General features: G+C 42.4%; 1 pseudogene; it reads left to right on the top strand.

Annotated features, from left to right (window-relative positions):
* The first annotated feature begins 1,535 nt into the window (after positions 1–1,535).
* Positions 1,536–3,561, top strand: LOC101441799 (superkiller complex protein 8-like; annotated as a pseudogene).
* The last annotated feature ends 4,179 nt before the right edge of the window (positions 3,562–7,740 follow it).

Raw genomic sequence — 7,740 nt, 5'->3', positions numbered from 1 at the left:
AGTGAAAAGAACAATACAGAATGGGAGAAAAATAGTTGCAGTTGTATCTCTGATAAGGGTTTAATATGCAGAATATATGAAGAACTTGTACAGCTTAACAACAAAAAGACAAACACTCCACTTGAAAAATGGGCATAGGGCTTTGTGGTGGTTTGGAAATGAACGTACCCCAGAAAAATATGTTTTAAAATTAATCCATTCCTATGGTTATGGGCTTTTTTTTTTTTTTTTTTTTTTTTGAGGTACCAGGGGCAGGGATTGAACCCAGGACCTCATATGTGGGAAGCTGGTATTCAACCACTGAACCACATCCTGAATTGGTTTTTTCATTTGTTTTTGCTTGTTGTTTGTTTTTGTTTGTTTGTTTTTAGGAGGCACTGGGAACCAAACTCAGAACCTCCTGTGTAGGAAGCAGGTGCTCAACCACTTGAGCCACATCTGCTCCCCAGGTATGAACAGTTTGATTTGGCTACTTCAGTTAAGGTGTGACCAACTCATTCAGGATGGTCTTAATCCTATTACTGGAGTCCTTTATAAATGGAATGAATACAGAGAGAAAGAAAGCCACAGAAACAAGAAGCTGAAATCAGTGAAACCCAGAAGAGAAGGGAGAGAACAGCAGATGCCACCATGTGCCTTGCCATGTGACAGAGAAGGCAAGGATTGCAGACAGCTGGTCTTAGGGGAAAAAAGTATTGCCTTATTGATGCCTTGATTTGGACATTTTATCAGTCTTAAAACCATAAGCAAATAAATTACCATTGTTTAAGCGGAACCACTTCATGGTATTTACTTTATCAATCTAGGAAACTAATACAGGCTTAAATAGACATTTCTCCCAATAAATTATACAAATGGTTACTAAGGACATGAAAAAATGCTTGACATTGTTAGTCATTGGGGAAGTGCAAATCAAAACCACAATGAGGGAAGCAGATGTGGCTCAAGTCATTAGCCTACCATATGGGAGGAGCCAGGTTTGATTCCTGGGGCCTCCTGGTAAAAAAAAAAAAAAGCATGCCTTCATGGCGAGCCAGTGCCCGTGCAAGTGAGTCATGCAACAAGATGATGATGCAACAAAAAAGAGGGACAAAGGGGAGAGTCAGGGCAAGGTGCAACAGAAACCAAGGAACTGAGGTGGTGCAGCGAACCTCTCTTCACAAGAGATGTCCCCAGGATTGAATCCCAGTGAATCCTAGAGTAGAAAAACGAGAAGAGAAGATAAAAAGAGAAATGCAGAAATCACACAGCGAATGGACACAGATAGCAAAAAATAGCACAGTGACGGGAAGGGGAAGGGAAAAAATAGTAGTAAAAAGAAAAAAAATCACAATGAGATACCACTCACATCCACTAGGATGGCTATAACTGGGGGGAAAAAAAGTATATAAAAAGTGTTGGTGAGGTGCAGCGGGACTGTGCGGTGGTGAGTTGGTCCCAGGAGTCATTGGGGATGGCTGTCATTGGGGTCACTGATGACAAGGGCTGGGGGGCAGACCTGTCTGGCCTTTAGTCATTTATCTTTGGCTAAGGAAATGGCTAACCAGTACAGTATTCTCTTCAAATAAGAGAAAGCCCATGATGAAGCCATTTGATCAGCTGCCTGGGGAACAGTCAAGAAGGAAAATTCTGAGATGGTGCTCCCAGGATCCCTGGATGACCTGGTAAAGGTCTGGAAATGGCATGAAGAGAGTCTGGAGGGATATCAGCTGGGCATGGTGTCTTGGACATCAGCCACACTCTGCCCTTTGCTGCACCCAGTTCTCTTGATGCTCATATTCATCTCTGGGACTTGGAAAACGGCAAGCAGTTAAAGTCTATAGATGCGGGACCTGGTGATTCTCTTCACACGTGCCCTTACCTGCTTACATTGCTTACAGGGGACTTGGTCCTCAAACCAGCCTGCAAAGGCAGTTTAGCAACTCAACATAGCCAAAGAGCACCTTTAGAAGAGAGGAGAAGAAGGCAGAGCTCTTGCTGCCTTTCATCTCGGGCACCTGATTCCTCCCTGGACCCATGATGCCAAGGTCGCTGTGTGTTTGTTGTGGCCCTCAGGAAACCCCAGCTGAAGAAACGAGTGCTGGACCAGTTCCCGTGGGTCCCTGGAGTTTGGCCTTTTCTCCTGGTTCCCAGTATCTGGCCACAGGAACTCATGTGGGAAAAGTGAACATTTTTGGTGTGAAAAGTGGGAAAAGGGAATATTCTATGGACACAAGAAGAAAATTCATTCTTAGTATTGCATATAGTCCTGATGGGAAATATCTGACCAATTGAGCTGTAAATGGAATCATCAATGTTTTTAATATTGCAACTGGTAAACTTCTGCACATGCTGGAAGGCCGTGTTATACTTATTCATGCCTTGATCTCTTCTCCAGATTCTCAGCTCCTGGTCACTGCTTCAGACAATGGCTACATCAAGATCTGTGATGCACAACGTGCCAACTTGGCCAGCATGCTGAGTGACCACACAAACTCAATTTGTTTCCATTTCATCTGACAAAAGTATAAAAGTTTGGGAAGTGGAATGAAGACTTATGTTTGCACCTTCTTTGACCACAAGGATAAGGTCTGGGGAGTGAAATACAATGGAAATGGTTCAAAAATTGTGTCTGTTGGAGATGACCGGGAAATTCACATCTATGATAGTCCAATTTAATTGTCAAAGTCTTCCAGGCAAATTATGTAGAGAACGTACAGATTGATTGTGACATTCTTTACTTTTTCAGGCTTGGTTAAAAGAACTGCAGCATTTATTGTAGCAAAGTCTTAAATTTTATAGATATAAATCTTTTCTTGTTTTAATGGAAATGCTGTTCATACTTTAACATAAAGTATTCTGAATACAAACAAACAAAAAAAAGTGTTGGTGAGGATGTAGAGAAATTCAAACCCTCCTACATTGCTGGTAGAATGTAAAGCTTTGCAGTTCCTCAGGAAAACACCCTCAACAGTTCCTCAGAAAGTTAAACATAGAATTACCATATGAACCAAAAATTCCTCTTCTAGGTGTACATCCGAAAGAATTGAAAACATGGACCCAAACAAGTACTTGTACCCCAGTGTGCCTAGCAGCGTTAGCCAAAGGTAGAAACAACACAAGTGTCTACCAACAGATGAATGGACAAACAAAATGTGGCATATCCATCCAATGGAGTATTATTCAGCCACAAAAAGGAATGGAGTTTTGATACATGCTACAATGTGAATGACCTTTGACAACAATGTAAATTGAACAAAATAAGCCAGACACAAAAGGACAAATTTGTGTGATTCCATTCATATGAAATATTTAGAATAAGCAAATTCATAGAGATAGACATTTGATTAGAGATTACAAGGAGCTGGAGGTTAAGGGAGTGGAGTATTCTCACTCATCAGATACAGAGTTTGGGATGGCAAAAAAAAAAGTAAGGGATGGTGGTGATGACAGCACAACATTGTAAATATAATACTACTGAACTGTATATTTAAACGTAGTTAAAAAGGTAAATTTTGTGTTATATATATGTTACCACTGTAATTTTTTTAAAATTTCTTGACTAATAATAAAGTTATCCATAAAGGCTTTGATTCCCCTCTCAGGTAGATAACCTAAGAGCTGCTATAAGACATAAAGAATATAGCTTGAAAAAGGGGCCTTTCCACTCAGGAAAAGAGATTTCTACCAAAAGGAGTGGGTCTCAGATAGGCATCACTGAATATTGTACAAGGGGAAATCCTGTCTCTTATATAAGCTAAAACCCTAAACCTCCCAAACTTATAGCTGTGAAAATCCACAAAGGAAAAGTCTTCCAAAAAAATGACTATGTCTCTTATTGTTGCAGCATCTTGCTGAGTCAGCTCTCCGTGTGGGCGGCACCACTCCTGGGCAGATTGGACTTTCTTTCATGCTGAGTGGCTCTCCTTACAGGGTGCACTCCTTGCGTATGGGGCTTCCCTACGTGGGGGACACCCCTGCAGTGGCAGGGCACTCCTTGCGCTCATCAACAGTTTGTGGGCCAGCTCCACACGGGTCAAGGAGGTCCTGGGTTTAAACCAAGGACTTCCCATGTGGTAGGCGGACGCTCTATCCATTAAGCCAAGTCCACTTCCCCAGGGGTTTCTATTTGATCCTTCCTACCTCATAGACCCCACTCCATGGATCAGGGAGTGTTTTAATTGCCTCCTCTTCACCCCAAAGGTGAGGATAAGATTCTTTCCCTAGGATTATGGGATGACAGAACACATGACCTCCAGCAATGGACAGATGAGATTGACAGCCATTTCTTAGTCACCTACTCATGTGCCATGCAGGACACATGGGAGAAGGACACCATGTGCCATGCAGAGCCACATGGGGTTGCACTTGGGAACAGAGTAAACAACCAGGGCCTTTGGAGGAAGGCTTTGTAGTATCAAGAGGATGAGATACTCCCTGGTTCCTACAGGAGGATGTGATTGCCTTGCTTAAAAAATTCTACCAGCTAGCAGAGCACTGAAGTCTGCTATTCAGGGTTAATCAGGAATTGTACCTGGCCCATGTGATAAGTTGGGTTGTTTGGCTAGGCTACTTCATCCACGGGAGCAGTGCAGTGAGGGGAACTTGCAGTTAGGCCATTTGAGGCCCTCTTGATTTTACCAGATGTCAAGGCAGCACATAATATTGACTTTATTTTAGATCTTAAATCCCCAGGAAGCCAGTAAAGGGGTCTATCCTTTTACTAAGTATATCTGTTCACAGGTTAGGCTCAGGATCCCACTGAATGCACTTTGTGATAAACTTGGAAAAATACTTCAAAATTTAACATCTGTCTCTGACTGGTGGACCACAATAGCATTTTGGGAGTCTAGAAATTAGTGTCAGTTGTGAGCCAGTATCCAATACCCCCAGGAAGGTCTGAGGATTTAATTTTTTCCAGTGTGTAATCACTCTGATAAATGGCCTGTGGGCTCCACGGAGGAAGACTTGTGGAAACACTGCAGCGTCCTCTCTCAGTGGGACCCAACTCCCCCTCAATCAAGGAGCTCCTAGTCTGTGAACTGGCTCAGATCTGGACACTGGACAAAAACCCAAGTCAGATTTTTGCCCACCTTTCCTAGAGTTTTTTTCTGCTTATCAAGTCCAGTAATACTTTAGAAGTCTGCCCATCTATTTCATTCCTAAGGATCCAAAGATCGATGAGCAACCACCAGTCAAGGTCAAAACCCCTGATTTCCATTCAGGAGCTCTGGTGACTTATTACAGTAATGCACTCTCCTTGTCTTTTTTTTTTTTTTTAAGATTTATTTATTTTTCCCCTCCCTCCTTCCCTACCCCTTCCCCCATCCCCACCCCCGCCCCTGCCCCTGCCCTGCTGTTTTTTGCTGTCTGTGTCCATTCGCTGTGTGATCTTCTGTATCTATTTCTCTTTTTTTTCTTCTCATCTTTCTCCTCTAGGATTCTGAGGGATTCAATCCTAAGGACCTCTGATGTAGAGAGAGGTTCCCTGACAATTGAACTACCTCAGTTCCTGGTCTCTGCTCTGCTTCATTTTGACTCTCCCCTTCCTCTCTTTTATTGTGTCATCATCTTGCTGCGTGACTCACTTGTGTGACACTGCCTCACCATGCAGGCATGCTTTCTCTTCTTTTTTTTCACCAGGAGGTCCCAGGGACTGAACCTGGGTCCTTCCATATGGTAGGCAGTGGTCTCATCACTTGAGCCGTATCTGCTTCCCCCTCCTTGACTTTTGATGTGATCTTACTTCCTCCACTCCAGGAATTCATTATTCCCATGGAAATCAGACACCCAACTCTTTTGCAGCATCTCTTACTCTCATTTCCAGCTGTGACAATTTGGCACTCTTTATGAATTCCAAAAAGAAATATAGATTATGTTTGTAAACTGGTCTGTTCCTCTGGGCATGATACTCTTTGACTATATTAGATTCAGCTGAGATGCCTTTGATTAAATTATGTTACAATTAGGACTTTTATTCAACCACATCAGCACAGTGTAACACAAACTGAGTCCCTGCCCCCTTTGTGGGCTATATCTATACGGACACTCACACAGCAGTTGTTACGTAGAAGCAGATATGCGAGAAAAGAGAGAGAGAGCTCCATAGACACAGAAGGGACCTTTGATCCTGTGGCCCCAGGGAGAGATGAGCCAATCACCTGAGAGTTTACAGCTGACCTTTTGAGGCGACCAGAACAACTGAGCCTGGAAAGAAATGAGCCCCAATGGAAGAGAGGTGAGCCCAGTGCCAGCCTACAGCTGAGATCAGAAGAAGCTGGGCCCATGGTGCCTTAAGAGGAAAGAGGAAGGCTGAACCCTCACAGACATTGCCCGCTATCTTGATTCAACACGTGGCCACAGACTTTGGATGAGGAAGTGCTTCTTATAGTACCTTCAGTTGCACTCTTTAGGGCCTTGTAACTGTTAAGCTTTTACCCAAAATAAATACCCTTCATAAAAGCCAACAGCTTTATGGTACTTTGCATCAGCACCCCTTTTGGCTGATTAATATACCAACCCAGAGAAAATAGTCACCACAGAAATTTTCAAGCATGCTGGTGCTCCTCTCACTAATGTATTTCCTAATGTCTTATGAAACAAATCCTTTGACTTCCCAGTGTGTATGGTTAACAGGCAGTTTAGTGATTTGTACATGAACAATCCTTTGCAATAGTCTTCTTCCCCCGAGCCTTTGCATTTCTATCCTTACATTATTCCAACGTATCAGTTCCAACATCTCAGCCTCAGTGATGGGTGTCACCATAGAGTCCAGACTTCCATAAAACATCAATAAGGGATAGTGACTTTTCCAATAGTGGAAAGCCTCCTCTACCCACTGAGCTTGAAGGGACAAGGTGGCGGTGGGGATACTGCCAGAACCCTGCCCAATGGGAACTGTAACCTTCCAGAGAAAAACACGGTCTAGAAGAGTGAAATAAGAACTAAATAGCCAGGAGTTCCCTCCTATCATCCAAACACCTGCTGGTGCTCCCCACTGGCCTTACCAATGAGAAGCAAGAGTGCAGTGGAGCCCAGCTGATTCATTCCAAGCAGGGCAGCCTTCCAGGGAACAAAACAAGGCAGAGCAGGTGAACAGTCAATTTGGAGGGGAAAATAGGCAATATCCGGCACACACAGCAATGTATAAAGACCTTTTTTAACAGCTGCATAGTATTTCATAGTATGAATATACCATGATTTACATGTAGTGAGTCCTCTGCTGATGAATATATAGGTTGTTTCAAATATTTGCTATTATAAAGTATACTACAATGAATGTGTGACATTTCACATGAATGTTAGCGCATTCTATGATAAAGTTCTAGAAATGGAATTACTGGGCTTAAGAATATATGCATTTATAATTTCAAGTTTACTGCTGAATTGTACCCCACATCCCATTAAAGTTATGTGCAGTTTACAGTTTCATCAGTGATGTATGATAGTATATGATTCCCATACCCTTATAACACCATATGTTGGCTTTTGGATATTTGCCAACCTGATAAATGAAAAAATGATACTGTAGGTCTCTTATCATGAGTGAGGCAGAAGATCATTAGATGGGGTAGGGTGACTTTTAAATACTTTATTAAGTATTAAAGGATATTTAATGTAAATTAAACCAAGGTACAATAAAATTTTTAAAAATTCAGCTTACAGAATCTCCCATACCCACCTAGCACTCATTCTGCAGAGTGTCTTAATATTTTTATGCTCCATCCAAAAAAAGTTGGCACAACTCACAAGGCCTTCACT

This window comes from Dasypus novemcinctus, chromosome 11 (assembly GCF_030445035.2).
Source record: "Dasypus novemcinctus isolate mDasNov1 chromosome 11, mDasNov1.1.hap2, whole genome shotgun sequence".
Classification (NCBI taxonomy): domain Eukaryota; kingdom Metazoa; phylum Chordata; class Mammalia; order Cingulata; family Dasypodidae; genus Dasypus; species Dasypus novemcinctus.
The sequence above is the reverse complement of the archived record's forward strand: the minus strand, read 5'-3'. Positions and strand labels throughout refer to the sequence as shown.